The following is a 19,009-nucleotide window of genomic DNA, read 5'->3' on the forward strand; positions in this document are numbered from 1 at the left end:
TCTGAACCCATTCGGGAATGGAGGCAAAATCCGGCGAAACACAAGCATGAAACTTCCGATAAGTACTCTGTTGATTCTCTATGTTCTCTGTATTGTTATGCTGGGATAATGATGTGTAGATTGTGGGGGTTGCACGATTCCGCTAATTTCACTATAGAAATGGTTCCCTTGATGGAAGCGGCATGTAATAGTGAGATAATGGATTGGGAAACCATACTATCAAATACGCTAGCGACAACAGTTCTTAGTTTTAGAACTAAAACTTCCGTCTCAGAAAGGATTATTCCCCCATTCTACTACAGTGCTTATATACTAGATACCCTGTGTTTTAATTCTGAGTTTCCTGTACTCGGCTGGAGGTGGACTCCACAAGATCCCACGCCTATTCACATATAGCATCAGAAATTGTGGAAGACTTCCTATAAGCACCATTTGTACCAAGTCTGCAACGGCTTCATGTTACCCATTCATTATTCTATTTTTAATAAACCTGCTCCCAAAATTTCTTACCAAGCAGGGATTGATTTGACATCAATAGGAAGATGGTTCGAAGAGGAGAAATTTACTTATGTAAGAATTTTCGGCAGCCAAGCCGAACCTCATGTCCTTCCTTTGTACATACCTGACAAACTACTGGCAAGGGAGATAGCCTATCAGATTATTGCCGAAGGAGTTACACAAACTCTAAAGAAAAATAAGAAGCAGGTCTGGCCCTTCTTTCCTCTAAGATGTGGTGTCTACACCTTGCATGATTTTAAACATGCGGAAAAAGAAGCTACGAAGATGAAATCATTAACTCTAGCGACTCTCCCTAACAGGCGATTTGATCCCAACAAAGTCGCCTATAATGCTCTTGAACAGGCCAAATTGACAAAGTTTGATCATATAGAAGATAAGTTTGATGACCTGTTCTCCTCAGCTGAATCAATGTATCAAGTTAGATCGCTGGCCATAATGGAATACAAAGATGAAGGGTTAGTTGAATTCAACAGACTTAGAGAACAGAGGTTGCAAACTCTGCCTCTAGATCTATTAGCAACAACCCCAGAAACAAGACCAAGCGAGCCTGAACAACAACATTCAAAGGAACCGCCGGTTACAACAGAAAAACAGGAGAAAGTGCAAGAGGAAACCTAGACTAAAGAGCAAAAACAGAGCAACATAGAGGTGAATGTGGATACTCAAATTGATCCCAAATTGCTCCAAGAATGGCAGCAATTTGATTCAATTATCAGTAGTCTTGAATGCTCAAAGGACACCGAAACTTCGAAAGCGGCAGATACACAAGAAACCACTTCACAACAGGTTCCAAGTGGAACCAGCGGCCTACCCAGTTCAAAGGAAGTAGAAATAATCCCAAAGGACCCCTCCGATCAAATTATTTTGCAGATAGAAGAAATTCCTCCCTTGGATGTCTTCTATAGCCCAAGGCACAAAGCTGTGGTAAAACGACAGAGGAAGAGGAGAAGGACTGATCAACCTTCCCTTTTCCCAGAACAAACTGTCACGGGAAATGTGGTTTGGAAGGAGGAATTTGACCCCTCCGATGACCTAACAAAACTATCACAATATGCTGGAGCCTATTCGGCAGCAACAATAGACAAGGCATCGGAGGTGAGTCTTTTATTAAAAACAAAAGACGAGGAAATCTTTTTATTGCAAGCACAGCTAACAGAAGCACAACAGAAAGCAGAGTAGGCAGAACAACAATTGTTAACACAACAGAAAATAAATAATCAATTAACTCAACAATTACGGGAAGAGAAACAGAGGATTGATCACAGCGCAATCCAGAAACAGAAAGAGTTGTCTGAGGCCTTTGCACAACTGAGGGCAGCAAATGAACAAATGCTGAAGTCAAAAGATGAGCAGATTTCTCAACTATCAGCACAGCTTGAGAAGACAAAGGGTGTTCCACAGATAGCCGAATTCAAATTAGAAGCATTACAAATAAATAAGGCATTAATAACACAAATCAAGCTTCTATGTCAACAAATAGCCCAGGCAGAACCACTATGCGTTTTGACGGCATCAATAAGTAAACAAACAGAAAAGACTAGAACGGACTTGGATCAAGCTGAAGAAACATTAACTGAATTTCTTGACTGGGAAGATACTGAACAGGGACAAGCGGCAAATTTACCAAGAATTTTAGAATCACATAAAGAAATATTGTTTACAGAATGGCAGTCCCAGTTAATGAAAGCAGAGAGGGCAATTTCAAGATGAAAATCAACCACAAGTAATTTGGTTGAATTGGTTAATAATACTCTCTACTTGTCAAACATGATTTCCCAATGCACTCTAGGTAAATTGACAGCGGTGAAAACATTGGAGCAGTCATGTTATCCAGATCTAGAGGAAAAGGGGAGATTAATTGCTGGAATTAACAGTTTAACATGGGACACCTATTGGTTCTTCTTGGTAAAACCACACAGTCAAAGAGCCGCCCTCAAATGCCTTACAGATGCAATCGGGTATATTATCCCTGATATTCAGGATGCCACCTATGCCGCCCAGCTTAACTCTCCCCTCAACAGACCGCCCGAAGTGGAGCCAATGCTTGCGATAAGTCAGCTCAAGTTTAAAGGCAAACAACCTACTTGATGATTCATGCCGCCGACTGCCAGGTTGCTAAGAAGGAGATATTCAAGATCATTTGATACCAATTAAGTACGATTTCAGTTTCATAGATAGTTAGTTTAATTCAGTATTTATAGACCCTTTCATGTTTTTAGAAAGGGTCGTAAAGTTTTGTACATGACTTAAAGCCTGAAGTTGCACTACTGTACTTCAGGCATATTCTTTTATAAAACTCGACCAATCATTCTGATTTTGGTAAAGAAGCTTTTATGCAAATGTGCACTACTGTCTTTGTTTGAAAGTATTTCTGCGTTAGAGGAAGAATTTCAAATAGCGATTGATATTGAGAGTGACTCGCAGCTCATATGGTACTATTATCTATGTCTGAATCCATTCCTTTTATATGAATTGTTATATGATCGCCTTTGCTATTATCAAATATATGTATGTGTTTTAACAGCATTTCTTTATTCCCTCCACTATTGGATGTTTAGGGTAATGCTTTTCTTTTGATCATATATGTATTGATGATATAAATGATGAGTGTAGAAATATTGCGTTAATCACCTTGTTTAACTATTTAAGCAAAGTAATCCTTGAATGAATAAATGTCCATGTTTATTAGATGGAGTCATCTATATGCCTGTTAATAAACATAGATCATCAAGCGCTACACTTTAAAGTACAATAGTTCCTGGGATTAGTAGTAATTCTTTTATTTCGCTGATAAATTAAGTTATTCGCCTATCATTAGATTAGCCAATCAATCATTCATTCATCCCATTTATTCATTGCTGGGAAACTGGTCCCATTATCCCCAGTCAGAGCCACCATTCCAAGCGGAAAAGGAGCTGTATTAAGGTCCGGACCGGGTGGTTATCCCCCAATGTTGATACAACGATTTTCGAGGCATCAACAAGTGGGTGATTTCAATGCTAGGGCTGCAAGTGAGAAAGCTAGCATTCTTTGTTGTAAAGATGATTACGACCCTATTTGGCTTACAGAAGAAAGTAATCATCAGCGGGAAAGAATTTCAAAGGACAAGGGCTGCAATCTCTTTGGTGAACAATTGTTTACTATATGTGGGGTCGTTGATTTAGTCATTTGTAATGGCTTGACTAGATGGGAAAATTCCGGTAATTTCACTTGCAATACTTACAATGGAGCAAGTGTGGTAGATTATGTAATTTGCTCACATGGTTTGTGTGAGAAAATGGAAGAAGTTTTGGTTGGAGATCAGCTGTGGGATTTGAAATCAGATCACAAGCCAATTTATTTATGTTTCTCTTGGATTGGAAAGAAACAATTAGAGTAAAAAAATCAGCACATCCAACAAAATCTCCCACAAAGCAGAGTGCTTTTGACCCCAGAAAATTGTAATGCCTTCAAAATGACACTAGAGGGGCTCTTCGAGAAGGAGAAAATTACAATTCATAGCCTTCATAGTCATGAATTAACACATTTAATTCAATGCGCACTTGCAAAGTGCAAAAGAACAAAAATTAAGAAGTCTGAAACAAATTGCTTTCCGGTTAATGCTTGGTTTGAAGAGGAATGCAAAAAGGCGAGGAGAATGTGGAAAGGGTCAAACAAGGATAACATAAAACTCAAATCTCCAAGCAGTTATTAAGCAAGAAAAAGGCCGATTTCATGGTTTCAAGGAGGGAAGAACTAATCTTCCTTGAGAAAAATAATCCCAAATTATTTTGGAAGGAGCTCCAATCGAAAAAGATACAAATTTGAAATAATATTATAGCTTCTAAATGGTTTGACTATGCAAGAAAACTCTATGAGTAGGTTCCCAAGGTTGACCCTTCCCCCTTGGTCAGCACTGATACTGAACTCTTCACGATACAAGAGGTAGAGATGGGTATCAAGAAGTTGGGTGTTGGAAAAGTAAAAGACTTAGCTAAACTCCAAGAAAAATATCTAAAGTGGGGCTCAAATATTCTTGCACCTCACATTTCAAAAGTGGTATAAAAATGTTCATAGTGTGGATTCTCCGGTCACTGATTCAAAAGTCTTCAACAACATCATACAACAAGGGCTCCCCACAGATTGGACAACTAGTCTATCAATACCTCTTTTCAAGAGCGGTGACGTCAATAATCCCTCCAATTATAGGACCATCATGATAAACCCTTTGTTTGCAAAGCTATTTGGAAGCATGCTAGAAAACAAAATTAGCAAGTGGGCAGAAGAAAGAGATAAGCATGCTAAAGGGCAAGCAAGTGGGCAGAAGAAAGAGATAAGCATGCTAAAGGGCAAGCAAGTTTTAGAACTAAACATTCCACATTTGATCATTGCATAGCTTTAAGGCACATCATTGAAAAAGTTTGGGAGAAAAAGGAAGAAGTTTTTTGTTGCTTTGTTGATTTCAGAAAAGCGTTTGACTTGGTTCCTAGGGATAAAATTTGAAACAAAATGGAGGAACTTGGGGTTCCTAAACATTTGAGAGCAGCAGTGCATAGGCTATATGAAGAGGTAAAATTCAAAATTAGAACTTCAGTAAGCATTTTTGAAAGTTTAGAAGAGATATTGGGGTCAAGCAAGGTTGCCCGCTGTCTCCTACCCTTTTTGGTTTATATATCGACAAGCTTAAGGTGTGGTTAGATTCGCAAGGGGGTGACGGTATCTATTTGTGCAAGTTTGTTATAAGGCTTCTTTTATTTGCAGATGACCTTATTCTGATTGCTAAATTAGCTCTTGGTTTGCAGGAGCAGTTACTATCCCTTGATCATTTTTGTAGAAGTGTGGGGATGCAAGTCAATATCAACAAAATGAAAGTAGTGGTCTTCTCTAAGAAAACAAAACATAACCAGCATAAGTTCTACTTTGAAGGCAACATTCTGGGAGAAGTTGCAGATTACAAATACCTCGAAATTGACTTCAACAAAAATCTGAGCTAGATTTTTTGTAGAAAGAGAAGAACTTTGGGGGGTTGGAAAGAATTTTATGCTTTTCAAAATAGGTGTAGAGAGGCAGAGTTATGGGACTGGAAAACCACTCAAACTCTTTTTCAGCTTCTAGTGATTTCGGTGATTCTCTATGGTTTTGAATTGTGAGCTAGCAATACCTCCGACATGCAGTGGAGACAAATTGAGAAAATTGAGAAGTGTTTGATCACAAACAAATCTAAGATTAGAAGTGCAGTTCCTTATGATATATTGTTAAGAGAAACAGGGACTGGCCTAAGGTTGTGTTTAATGATAGATTGTGCAAGAGCAAACAAACTTGGATGCAGCAAAATAACAAATGCCTTAGTAAATTGGGTATTTTCTTGAATGCGTGTCCCATAAACAACAAAGAGATAAAGACTTTTTTTATGGAAAAGTTCCACAAATGTACTTGGGATAAGAAGCCAGAAAGAAAGAAAAAATACTATATTGAAGTGTTTAATCACACTCATAATCATCAACCAAAAGCATACATAGAGGCCAATATCTCTTGGAGAGCCAAAATTCTTATTGCTCAGTTAAGGACTAATTCTCATCAACTCCATTGTGAAACAGGGTGCTAGAAAAGGCCAAAGTAAGTGTGGGAGGAAAGGGTATGCCTTTTTTGTTCTTCCAAAAAAGTGGAAACAGAAAAACATTTCATTTTAGAATGTGAGGCCTTAAAAGACAACATGGAAAGTTATGTAGATATGCTCGTAGCTAGCTCTTGGGATAATCTATTTAGCGAGGGGTTTGTCGAAAATCTTGGAGCATTTATTTTGAAGATTCACAGAAAAATGGCTGAATACATCAAGCAGGTGAAGAAGTAATTTGTCCCATAGGCTATATTTAACCTTGTGGACATTAAAATAATTTCTTTCTTTCTTTATTTCTTCTTTCTTAAATTAATTTAATGTAACTTAAATAATAACATTTCCCAAATAGACTAATCGATAAAACTCTCAACAAAAAAATGAAAACATTTAAGATCATCAAAATAAAAATCAAAATTGGATAATATAAAGGTTTACCTACTTCAATGATGTCGTCAATTTACAGCATGCACCAATCTCCAAACCTTATTGGTTACGGCCCCTTTAAACAGTCTCTGCAGAATGTTTTAAGTAAGTAGCCTAGCCTTTTCCTTTCACTGATTCTTCCTATCGGAACTCTACAACCCCTTTATAACCCTTTAAGCCCTCAAGCCCGCATACATGTAACTACTCCTCTTTAACCTCGGTTTATTGGATTTATTATATGAATCATTTGAATCGGCGCTATAATGGTTATAAAACCTTAATAAAGTAATTACGCATAAAACATGTGTAATACACCTTTTCCCTGCTCATTCCATAGTCTTGGCACAATTTTCGAGGACTTCCCTTTATTGCAATCGGGTATCAGCCCCTCCGCGGGTCACATTACCCACTCCTTCCACTTCCCTGATATGCGATTACACTATCGAGACTCTATAGGGGCACTTTTTACACTAAAAGCCCGTGCCCTTCATTATATCAGAAATTATGAGAAACACGGGAATACAAAGAAAAATTCGCTCCAATCACTTAGGCCGAATCTCAAATTTTATGCACCAGGGCTTATAAATATCGTCGGGTCTGCCTTATCGGCTGCACCCATACTTTTCGTCGATAGCCACCTTCCAAAGGTTGCGATGCGATTGAAATGTTGCAATGTGATCACTCCGATGATCACGACAGCATTCGCCAATCAAAATCCACTGATTAAATCTCTGTCGTTGATCTTTCCTATAGATCCAACGGTCCTCGCTCAATCGCTTGATCACAATCGGCATTTTCCCAAGGTCGGGGTTATTCCACTCGCCGATTTCAATTCCACCGATTCAATCTCCGCAGTTGATATGTTGGATCCAATGGTCCCTGAGTGTCACTTCCTTAATCTTTTGCTCCTTTGTTGCTTTGGCCTTTTACGCTTCCCTTGTGCCATGAGAAAGTTTTCTCTATGTGTTCCTTCGCCTCTTTGAGTCCTCTAATTTCACCTGCATGTATATATATAGTACAAAAGCTATGATTTACATTGAATTCATCATTCAAACATTTGAAACACATAGTTACATGGATCTGAGTTTTGTCTTTGCAAATAACAATTAAACAAAGGATATATTTTGAGGTTCTATCTCTCTTTATGGTCTGCTCACCTAACTCCAGTGGCCCCTCTTACATTCTGCCCATAGGCTCACAATCATACTCAATTCGGCTAACCCCCCACTCTTCATTCTTGTTTCCTTTTTAATACACCATTGGAAGTTTGTTTTACAGTTCGAGGAACTGTTTCTCAGTTATGAGTCAGTTTCTTCAAACTAATTCCTAACTAATCCTATTTGTCTAATTCAGAAAAACTAACAATGGTCAATTGAGCCTTCATTTAAAATAACACAAAATGAAGCTAAATGTTTTCCTCTCTACTTGTCAAAATAAAACAAAAAAATAGAAAATAACAAGAAACATCTCTTAGCTGTCACCTCTTCATTCAGATGCTCCTGCAACAGGCTCCCGGGGTAAATGAAATTCATGGCTCTTGTCCATGAGCTCTTCAATAGAGTACCCGATGCTCTGAATCTGGCTAGCATCTAGCCAAGAACTATCTTCAATAGGATGACCCTTCCACTTGACTAGGTAATGTAAATATTTCTTCCGTCGAGTCCGTCTAGCCACTTGGGTATCTAGGATCTGTTCGATATCTAGAGGCTTTGCTGGGGGCATTTGTTTAATCCACGTATCACTCTCTTCCTGGGTGTCCCATGTTCATCTTTCTGAACTGTCTTCGTCCTCTACCGCAATGTAGGAGTATAGGTCTGCTACATTGAAAATGGGTGAAATTCCAATGCCTGGGGATAACTACAATTCATAAGCATTTGCAGAAAATTTCCAAAGAATCCTGCAAGGCCCAATATTTTTCCATTTCAACTTGTTGTACTCGCCTTTTGGAAACCTCTCTTTGCATAGGTGTGCTAATACCAGGTCTCCTACATTGAATTGCACCTCCCGCCTTTTCAAATCTGCCTTCTGCTTGTATCTTTGGCTGTTGTTCTGTAATTTTAATTTCACCTGTTCATGAAGATTGTTGATTGCCTTTGCGAAGTCTTCACCATCAACACTCTTGCGCTCTAACTGTCCCAAATCTCGTAACTCATGTACTACCTGTGGATGCATTCCATATAGGATTTGGAAAGGACTACTACCTATGCTCCGATTGGGCGAATTGTTATAAGCAAACTCTGCTTGTGCAAGCACATGATCCCACTGTCGAGAATTTTCTCCAACCAAACTCCTCAATAAATTTCGCAAACTCTGGCTCACCACTTCGGTTTGGCCATTGGCTTGTGCATGATAAGTTGAGCTGAAGTTTAGTTTGGTGTCTAATTTTTTCCATAAGGTTCGCCAAAAATTTCCTGTAAATTTAACGTCTCGATCCGAAACAAAAGAAGTTGGCAAGCCATGTAATATGAATATCTTGGTAAAGAACAAATGCGCTACATGTGTGGCATCACTAGTTTTCCTGCATGTAATGAAATGTGCCATTTTAGTGAAACGATCCACCACCACCATGATGTAATTGAATCCTCGTTGTGTCTTTAGCAAACCTAAGACAAAGTCTAAACTGATTGAGTCCCATGGTCTATTCGGAATGGGTAAGGGCATATACAACCCTGTGTTTTTACTGTGTCCCTTTGCAAACTGACACATTTTGCATCTAGTTACAAAACTTTGTATATCTTTGTGCATCTTTGGCCAATAGTAAAAGTGGCTCAACTGATCCAAGGTCTTGTCTATGCCAAAATACCCGGCTAAGCCTCCACTATGCTTTTCCTAGATTAAGTTCTCTCTCACAGAACATTTCGGAATACACAACTGCCCTCCTTTGAATAGAAATCCTTCCTGCATGTTATAGTCCAGCCATGAACTATTATCTCTCAATAATGGATATTGGCAAGCTTCATAAGCTTCCTTAAAATCTGCATCTACCTCATACAATTCCTTAATATGTTCAAATCCTAGCACTTGTATGGTACTTTCCTACAGGATCAGATTCCTCCTGCTTAACGCATCTGCCACTTTGTTTGCTTGACCGCTGATATGTTTCAATACAAACGTAAAACTCTACAAGTACTCCACCCACTTCGCATGTTTATGGTTTAGCTTATGCTGCTGCACAATATACTACAACGCAGAATTATCTGAAAATAAGACAAATTCATCGGCCAACAGATAATGTCTCCAATGCTTTAGTGCTTGAACCACCACATAAAATCCCTTGTCATAGGATGTGTATTTTTTCCTACTTTCATTTATTTTCTCACTGAAATAGGCTACCGGCTTGTCCTCTTGGATGAGTACTACACCAATGGCTATCCCACTCGCATCACAACGAACTTGGAAAATTTTGTTAAAGTCTAGTAATCTCAAAATCGGTCTTTTGGTAATTTTATTTTTGAGTAACTAAAAGCTCTTCTCCACCATTTCTATCCAATGGAAAGGTTGATTTGTTTTCTTAATGGTGTCCAACATAGGTGAACAAATCCCACTGAAATTTTTAATAAATTTCCAATAAAAATTCACCAATCCATGAAAACTCCGTACCTCAAACAAAATTTTGGGGGATGACCAGCTCACTATAGCTGCAACCTTTTCCAGATCCATTTTTAGTTCATTCTCAGAAATCACAAATCCTAAATATATTAACTCTCTCTTGAAAAAGAACATTTTTTCAAATTTATCAGCAATTTATTCTACTGCAATTTTTCCAATACATACCTCACGTGTCGAAAATGTTCTTCCTTCATCTTTCTAAATATAAGTATATCATCTAGATACACAATCACAAATTTTCCAATGAATTCCTTGAGCATCTTGTTCATAAACCGCATGAACGTGCTAGGGGAATTGCTTAATCCAAATGGCATAACCAGCCATTTTTACAAGCCTTCATTAGTCTTGAAAGTTGTCTTCCACTCGTCACCTTCTCAAATTCTGATTTGGTGGTAGCCACTTTTCAGGTCTATGCACGTTCTCCACTCACCTCCTTTCTTGGGAGCTAAAATAGTTGAAACTGCACAAGGGCTTAAACTCTCCTGAATCAGTCCTTTATCCAACAACTCCTGCACCTGCTTCCGAATCTTTTCATTATCCTTTGGACTCATCTGGTAGGTAGCGTCGTTTGGCAAACTGGCTCCTGAAATAAAATCAATATGGTGACTGATGCTCCTCTTCGGTGGTGGTTTGTCAGGTATATCATCTACCACAATATCACTAAATTCTTGCAACATGTTATGTATCTCTTCTAGTAAATCAGTAAGGTTGGTGTGCACTAACACTGCCCTTGGTCTTCTCACAACTACATAACCCATTTCACTCTCTTCAATCCATCGTAGAAACTCCTTTCCTCCTAGCAGTAATGCTTTCGTTCCACTTGTTTCTGTTGTCTCCTCTCCTTCCTTGGCTTCTTTCATGGGTACCAAGGTATGCTTTATCCCATCTTTGACAAATCTGTAACAATTTTTCACTCCATCATGGACTACCTTTCTATCGTACTGCCATGGTCTGCCTAGCAGAATATGGCACACATCCATCGACATTATGTCGCAAGTCACCTTATCCTTGTACTTGCCTATCTGAAAATCTACCTCGCATTGTTCATCAACTAACAATTGGTGTCCCTTCTGCAACCATGAAACCCTGTATGGACTTGGGTGTTTTTCTCTCTTCAAACCGAGTTTCTTCACCATATCTGTAGCTACCAAATTATCGGTGCTCCCACTGTCAATAATCAATTTACAACATTTTCCGTGTGACTTACATACAATCCGAAACAATGCTTTCCTCTGTGTCTGATCAACTACTTCCTTGGCTAGTTTTAATAACACCTTGTTCAACACCAAGGCTTCCCTAGTTTCTGGCATATTTTCCACCTCCTGTGGTGGTGCCTCCGCTTCATTGGGCTAAGCGACATATGCTCCCCTCTTCCCAGTTTGTTCATTTTCAGGACATTCAAAGGACCTGTGTCCCCACTTGTGACACTTGTAACACAGATGGGCATTTCCTCTGCCTCTGCCATTACCTCTTCCTCGCTAGTATGGCCTTCCTCCTATGGTGTTACCTTCCCTTTCACTCTATCCTGAAGTCTTCAAACTACTACCCTCTTCATTGCTGCTGGCAGTCTTACCTTTGCCAAAGGTCTATCCTCGACCTCTACCAGAACCACGTCCTCTTTTGGCATTTTGTTTCCTAGCAATCTTTTCCTGCACCTTCAAAGAACTTTGATAAGCTTCTTCCATGGTTTTAGGGGAAAGAATGCTAATTTCATCTAGGATCTCCATCCGTAGACCATTTACAAACCTCGTTGTCTTCTTAGGGGTGTCTTCATCATAATCAGCTCTTAGGTTAATTTTATAAAATTCTTCAGTATATTCCTTCAAAATGGTCATTCTCTGTTTCAAGTTTTGTACCTGTCTGTAAAGGGAAATTTGATAATCTTTAGGCAAAAACTTGCTCTTCATTTTCACAACCATCATGTACCATTTTCTAATCAAGGGTTTGTTTAATCTCCTCCTTTATGCCTGTACACTATCCCACCATAATGCTGCATGTCCCTTCAATTTGGTGACAGCAAACCTGACCCTCTTATCTTTGTTGATTTCTTCATACTCAAAATATTTATCTAATTCACTTATCCAGTCTAACAATGCCTCTGTGGACAAACTGCCATCATAATTAGAGAGCTTTGGTTTTGGCTTGCTGCTAGCCAACAAAACTGACTTCAATAGCTTAATTTCTAGTCCTTCATCATCTGACCCATCTGTCATGGCTATGTTTTCCTCCTCACTATCATCCCCATCTTCCGGCTCTCTACGCCTCCCTGCTTCCAACGCTGCCAAACGTGCAGTTAAGTTTCTAATCTCTTCTCTTAACCCTTCATCTGTTGCTCTTCTGATGGCTCTTCCTCGACCCCTTCTTCCTACCTCCATCTTTACTGAGAGAAAGGAAAAACCTGCTCTGATACCAAAATGATGCCGTCAATTTACAGCATGCACCAATCTCCAAACCTTATTGGTTACAACCCCTTTAAACAGTCTCTGCGGAATGTTTTAAGTCAGTAACCCAGCCTTTTCCCTTCACCGATTCTTCCTATCAGAACTCTACAACCCCTTTATAACCCTTTAAGCCCTCAAGCCTGCATACATGTAACTACTCCTCTTTAACCTTGGTTTATTGGATTTATTACATGAATCCTTCAAATCAACGCTATAATGGTTGTAAAACCTTAATAAAGGAATTATGCATAAAACATGCGTAATACACCATTTCCCCGCTCATTCCATAGTCTTGGCATAGTTTCCAAGGACTTCCCTTTATCGCAATCAGGTATTGGCCCCTCTGCGGGTTGCATTACCCACTCCTTCCACTTCCCCGATATGTGATTACACTATCGGGACTCTATAGGGGCGCTTTTTACACTAAAAACATGCGCCCTTCATTATATCGGAAATTATGGGAAACGTGGGAATATAAAGAAAAATCCACTTCGATCACTTAGGCCAGATCTCAAATTTTATGCATCGAGGATTATAAATATCATCAGGTCCTCCATATCACCTGCGTCCATACTCCTCCACCGATAGCCACCTTTTAAAGGTTTTGATGGGATTGAAATGTTGCGATGCGATCACTCCGATGATCGCGTCGACATTCACCAATCAAAATCTATCGATTAAATCTCCGTCGTTGATCTTTCCTACAGATCCAATGGTCCTCGCTCAATCGCTTGATCACAATCGGCATTTGCCTGAGGTCAGGGTTATTTCACTCACTGATTTCAATTGCACTAATTCAATCTCTGACGTTTTCTTGTTGGATCCAACAGTCCCTGAGCGTCACTTCCTTAATCTTTTGCTCCTTTGTTGTTCGGGCCTTTTATGCTTCCTCTGCGCCACGAGCAAGTTTTCTCTATGTGTTCCTTCGCCTCTTTGAGTCCACTATGTTGAAAGGTGTGCAACAAGAAATCCTTGTTGAGAATGCAACAAGATGATGGAGCTTAGTGAAATGAAGTCGCCTTCACAAAGTGGGCCCGCGGGCTATTTTTGGTGCAAAGTTTGTTTTTAGACTATGTCTATTTTTAGACATATGGATCATGGTCTATGAGTTGCAGGATGTTGTTTATGGATGATTGGTCATGCTGGGAAAAATAGATGGACTTATATTTTTTTGTCACAGCAGGAGTGATCAGAGTCTATTTTTAGACTGCTAGTCAAAAATAGAAAAGTCAAATATTATTGTCTCATAATAATATTTAGACTATAAACTTTATCTTATCCTCTTGGAGCACTTCAGTTTGAGCTACAGATGTGGCACATGCAGCTATCAGAAGGAAATACACTTTCTTTATGAGTCATTTGAGCTATTGCATGCAGGACATCAGTTAGAACTCATGTGGTTGAGTTTGGTGGAGTTGGATGTGGATTTGATGGAGTTGTGTTCAGTTGAACTAGTTGTATTCAGTCTAACTGGAGAATACACTAGTGATGAGTTGTGTGAATTGATTGTTAATTAATTCACTAATTATTAACTCATAATGCAACTGAAGAATACATCAGTTAACTCAGTGCATGTACAGTTCAGTGGAGATAGGTGTTAGAGGTTGAGATTGCTATCAATTGTGACTATAGTTGTGCATGAGATCTTGCACAATCAATGGATTGAGTATGCCCATGAGGATTGCACAGTATATGCCCAGTGATATAGCCTGTGCTCACGTGATTTCCAGTGTGAGTAATTTTCCAAGGTAAATAGAACTTGGAACGAGTTTGGATTCATTCATTCTCATGCAGGTATTGTGCAATAGAGGCAGGCAAAGCAACGGAGGAGATTTGAACCTGTGATTGGAGCAGATCTGAGCTAGTTTTGTGTGTAACAGGTGGAGATAGTATTGAGTACTTGCGAGGAGTATTGTACTATGTATTGTTACATGTTCTCAATCATTATAATATACAGATAGCGTGGGGTTTTCAGCTGTAAGCTTTCCCCCGGTTACATACTCTGTTAATGTGTGCATGCGATTGATGTTTCATTGTTTTTGATGCTGCTAAATTGATGATCAACGTAGAGGAGGTTATGTATTATGCATGTATTCCGCAATAGTGTATAATCAGGATAATCTCTGTGAATAAGTGTTTATTATTCAAAATTTCTACATGGTATCAGAGAAGGTTGATTTGTAGAAGAAGTTCTACATGATATCAGAAGCAGAGTTGATCATCAAATCTATTATTCAAAAAGTGATTACATTTTATTTCTTCAGGCAGAGTATGTAATCGGGCCAGGTAGCCTCTAGATTCATCCTTCTTTTGGAAGCTGAGATATCCAGTGAATGCCCATACAATCAATATCTATACGAGAAATACTTTGTTCTCACGAATTTTAGATCAGAAGCGGTTGAGTTTTGGAGCTGGTGGAATTCGAATTTGCAGCAGTGTTTTCTCGGTGTCAACGTTGCAATGTCTTTCAGCGGATTGCGATTGGAGTATGCTCTTGAGGGCAGCTCAAATTATATTGCATGGAAAGACATGATGGAGGCGGTGTTAGATGATAATGGGTTGAAGGATTTCATAGAGGCTGAGGTCCCAAAACCTACTGATGTTGCTGAAGCTATGGTTTGGAAAAAGAAGACAGCAAAGTGTCGAAGGATTCTGTTGGAGGGCGTGAAGGATCACATTGTGTCTAGCCTGCATGGAAAGGCTTCTCCATACTTGATGTGGAAAGTGTTGACAGATCTATTCCAAAGCAAGAGCGATTGGAGGAAGCTGGCGCTCAAGGATAAACTCAGAAACATTAAGTGTGAGAATGGAGATAGTATGCCTAGGTATCTCACGAAGTTCACCCAGTGCTGGGATGAGTTGGGAAGTGTGGGGGTGACTGTCGATGATGAGGACTTGGTGAGCTTGGCTCTCCTTGGTCTTCTGAAGAGTTGGCATTCCTATCAGGACTCTGTCAATGGTCGGGAGAAATTTCCAGGATGGGAGAGACTTTGGTCGGATCTTGTGCAAGAGGAGATCAGAAGGAGCACCAAAGACAGTTCTTCATCCATGCATGATGAGGAGAACTGTGCCTTAGCGAGTAAGGTGAAGAAGGGGAAGGAGAAGGTTTCTCTTTCTGAATCCAGTTCTTCCAATGATGGGAAGAAGGTTAACAAGTCGAAGGTGAGATGCTTTCGTTGTCATGAGTCGGGCCATTATGCTACTAATTGCCCAAAGAAGAAATCCAAGAAGTGATCCGGGGAAGGATCTGAAGGTGAGGCACTTGCTTCATAGTTCGAGATGGATTTCACACTCTTCGCATGCATGGTTTCATCCATGGTGGGAAGTGGTTGGTTCCTTGACAGTGGAGCTTCTTTCCACATGACCAGCAACAAAAGTTTGTTCAGTACTTTGGAGGAGAAAGATCTCCAGATACTCACAACGATGGGTAATGATGAGAAGTATAGTGTCTCAGGTGTACGCATGGTTATTTTTCAGAGGGAGCATGCAGCTCGCCTTACCTTGACTGTTAAGATTGGGTATGTTCTATGCTAGAGCAATTTATTTAAATTTTCATAGTTAGCAATCACATCAGCATTATGATAAACTGCAGATAGAACATAAATATAAAACGCAGAAGACAAGCCAAGACAAGAGGACACAAGATATGGCGTGAGACAGGGACAAACCCCACAATGTGTGGGGAATCCCTTTGGTCAAATCTTCTTTTATCTTCAAAGTTCAGCAGAGAAGGAGAGAGAGAGAGTACATTTACAACAGAAGTCAATACTTGACTTATCTAGATCTAGCATGGATCATTTCGTATCATGATGAGATCAGTTGAAGACATTCTGCTTCAACTGATTCTCAAGGTGACTCCTTCACCTATCATCGTGCTGCATCTCGTCCATTTGCTACACCACTGCATGCTGCACTAATCATGATTATCATCATGTTAACCATGTCCATGATCTTATCCATCATCATGCTTCATGTTGCCCATGCTGCCCATGATCTCATCATGCTTCATGCTGCCCATGCATCATCATACTCCATGCTACCCATGCATCAAATCAAGCTTCATGTTGCCCATGCATCATATCAAGTTTCATGCTGCCCATGCATCATATCAACACTGCTTAGCGAATATATACCCATGATTGCCCAACGTAACTCCCCAACATATATACAGCCATGAAGTCCACCTGTGTATATATATTCATGAAGTCCCCTGTGTGTATATATATCCATGAATCCACCTGCGTATATGTATTCATGAAGTCACCTGCATGTATATATTCATGAATCCACCTATGTATGTATATTTATGAAGTCACCGAGGTGTCCACCTGCATATATATATACATGAAGTCCACCTGCGTATATATATTCATGAAATTACCTGTGTGTATATATATCATGAATCCACCTGTGTATGTATATTCATGAAGTCACCTAGGTGTCCACCTGCATATATATATACATGAAGTCCACCTGCCTATATATATTCATGAAGTCACCTGTGTGTATATATATATCCAAGAATCCACCTGCGTATATGTATTCATGAAGTCTACCTGCGTATATATATTCATGAAGTTACCTGCGTGTATATATATCATGAATCCACCTACGTATATATATTCCTGAAGTCCACCTGCGTATATATATTCATGAAGTCACCTGCGTATATATATTCATGAAGTCCCCTGTGTGTATATATATATCCAAGAATCCACCTGCGTATATGTATTCATGAAGTCTACCTGCGTATATATATTCATGAAGTCACCTGCGTGTATATATATCATGAAGTCCACCTACGTATATATATTCCTGAAGTCCACCTGCGTATATATATTCATGAAGTCACCTGCGTATATATATTCATGAAGTCCCCTGTGTGTATATATATATACAAGAATCCACCTGCGTATATGTATTCATGAAGTCTACCTGCGTATATATATTCATGAAGTTACCTGCGTGTATATATATCATGAATCCACCTACGTATATATATTCCTGAATTTGCTGCGTATGATTCCACGTACGTGTTGGGGACAGCGTATGAGTATTCTGGCTACATGTTGGGACAGCGTATGAGAGCTCATAGCTTTTCCACTGCGTGTTAGGTTTTCTGCTTTCTAGCCTGTGGTTCCCCTAACCTTGACAGTGGTTTCATTAACCTTACTGCGGCTCCATTCACCTCAGGACTGTGACTGCAGCTACCATGCGTTGACGGTGGCTACACCTCAGGACAGCAGGATTATGACTGCGGCTTGACAGTGTCCTTTTATTACTGCAGCCACCATTTATGTTACAGCATGTAAGTGCCTCAAGAACAATTTTTGCCATGACTTGCGTATATATGTCTCCATGATCTGCATTGGTAGGTTTTCATGATCTGCATTGGTAGGTTTTCATGACAGCATTGGTAGGGCATCAAATTTGGGCTAGCGTGTGTTTCTCTTGGTGTCTCACTCCTTCTCCAAAAACCCAAGACGTGGAGAGAAGGAGATCACTCAAGAATTGTGTCCAAATGAGATCGAATCCTATGTTATTTATACTAATGCGTAGATGATGAATAGACACGACGGTTGGGCTTCTAGAGCCTACATAAGTGTTGGTCGGCTTGATAATAATTATATAAACAAAATAAATTCATATCTCCATAAATACTTATCGGAATCGGATGATATTTGGATCAATCCTACACCTCTCGACGAGAGGGATCCAATAAAAATATCAGCTGCCAGAAATAAGCTAACCCACATGGAGTTTGGCCCTAGTTTCCAATTTAACACTCCCTCTCAACTAGGGAGAACTCCATCCGCTGATCCATATGTACGACTGTACTATCTCTGCCATTAGTGCCTTGCACTACTCTGCCTAGCTCTGCTGGCTCTACTCAGCTATGCTGGCTTTGCTCTACTCTGCTCAGCTCTGCTGACTCGGCTCTGCTCTGCTCAGCGCTACTGGTTCTGCTAGCTCTACTCTGCTCAGCGCTGCTGGCTCTGTTGGCTCTGCTCTGCTTAGCTCTACTGGCTCTCCTCTGCTCAGCTCAGCTCTGCTAGCTTTGCTCTGCTGGCTCTGCTCTGCTTTGCTCATCTCCGCTGAACTATGAAGAAGAAGAATTGATCGAGAATGAGTCATATCATTCTCCACTGACCTGAAGTCAGTCTCAGAGTGCATACCACTAGTCCCAGACCAGTCTCAACTGACCCGAAGTTAGCTTCATAGTAAGTACCACTCCTACCACTGGTCCCAGACCAGTATCGCAGTCTCAGAGAGTGTACCACTGGTCCCAGACCAGTCTCAACCGACCCGAAGTCAGCGTCATAGTATGTACCATTCTCACTGGTCCCAGACCAGTACTGCACTGACATGAAGTCAGTCTCGGAGTATGTACCACTGGTCCCAGACCAGTCTCAACCGACCC

This window comes from Pinus tabuliformis, chromosome 2_2 (genome assembly GCF_031772625.1).
Source record: "Pinus tabuliformis cultivar Carrire ecotype Pingquan chromosome 2_2, CPIR1, whole genome shotgun sequence".
In the NCBI taxonomy this organism is placed as follows: Eukaryota; Viridiplantae; Streptophyta; class Pinopsida; order Pinales; family Pinaceae; genus Pinus; species Pinus tabuliformis.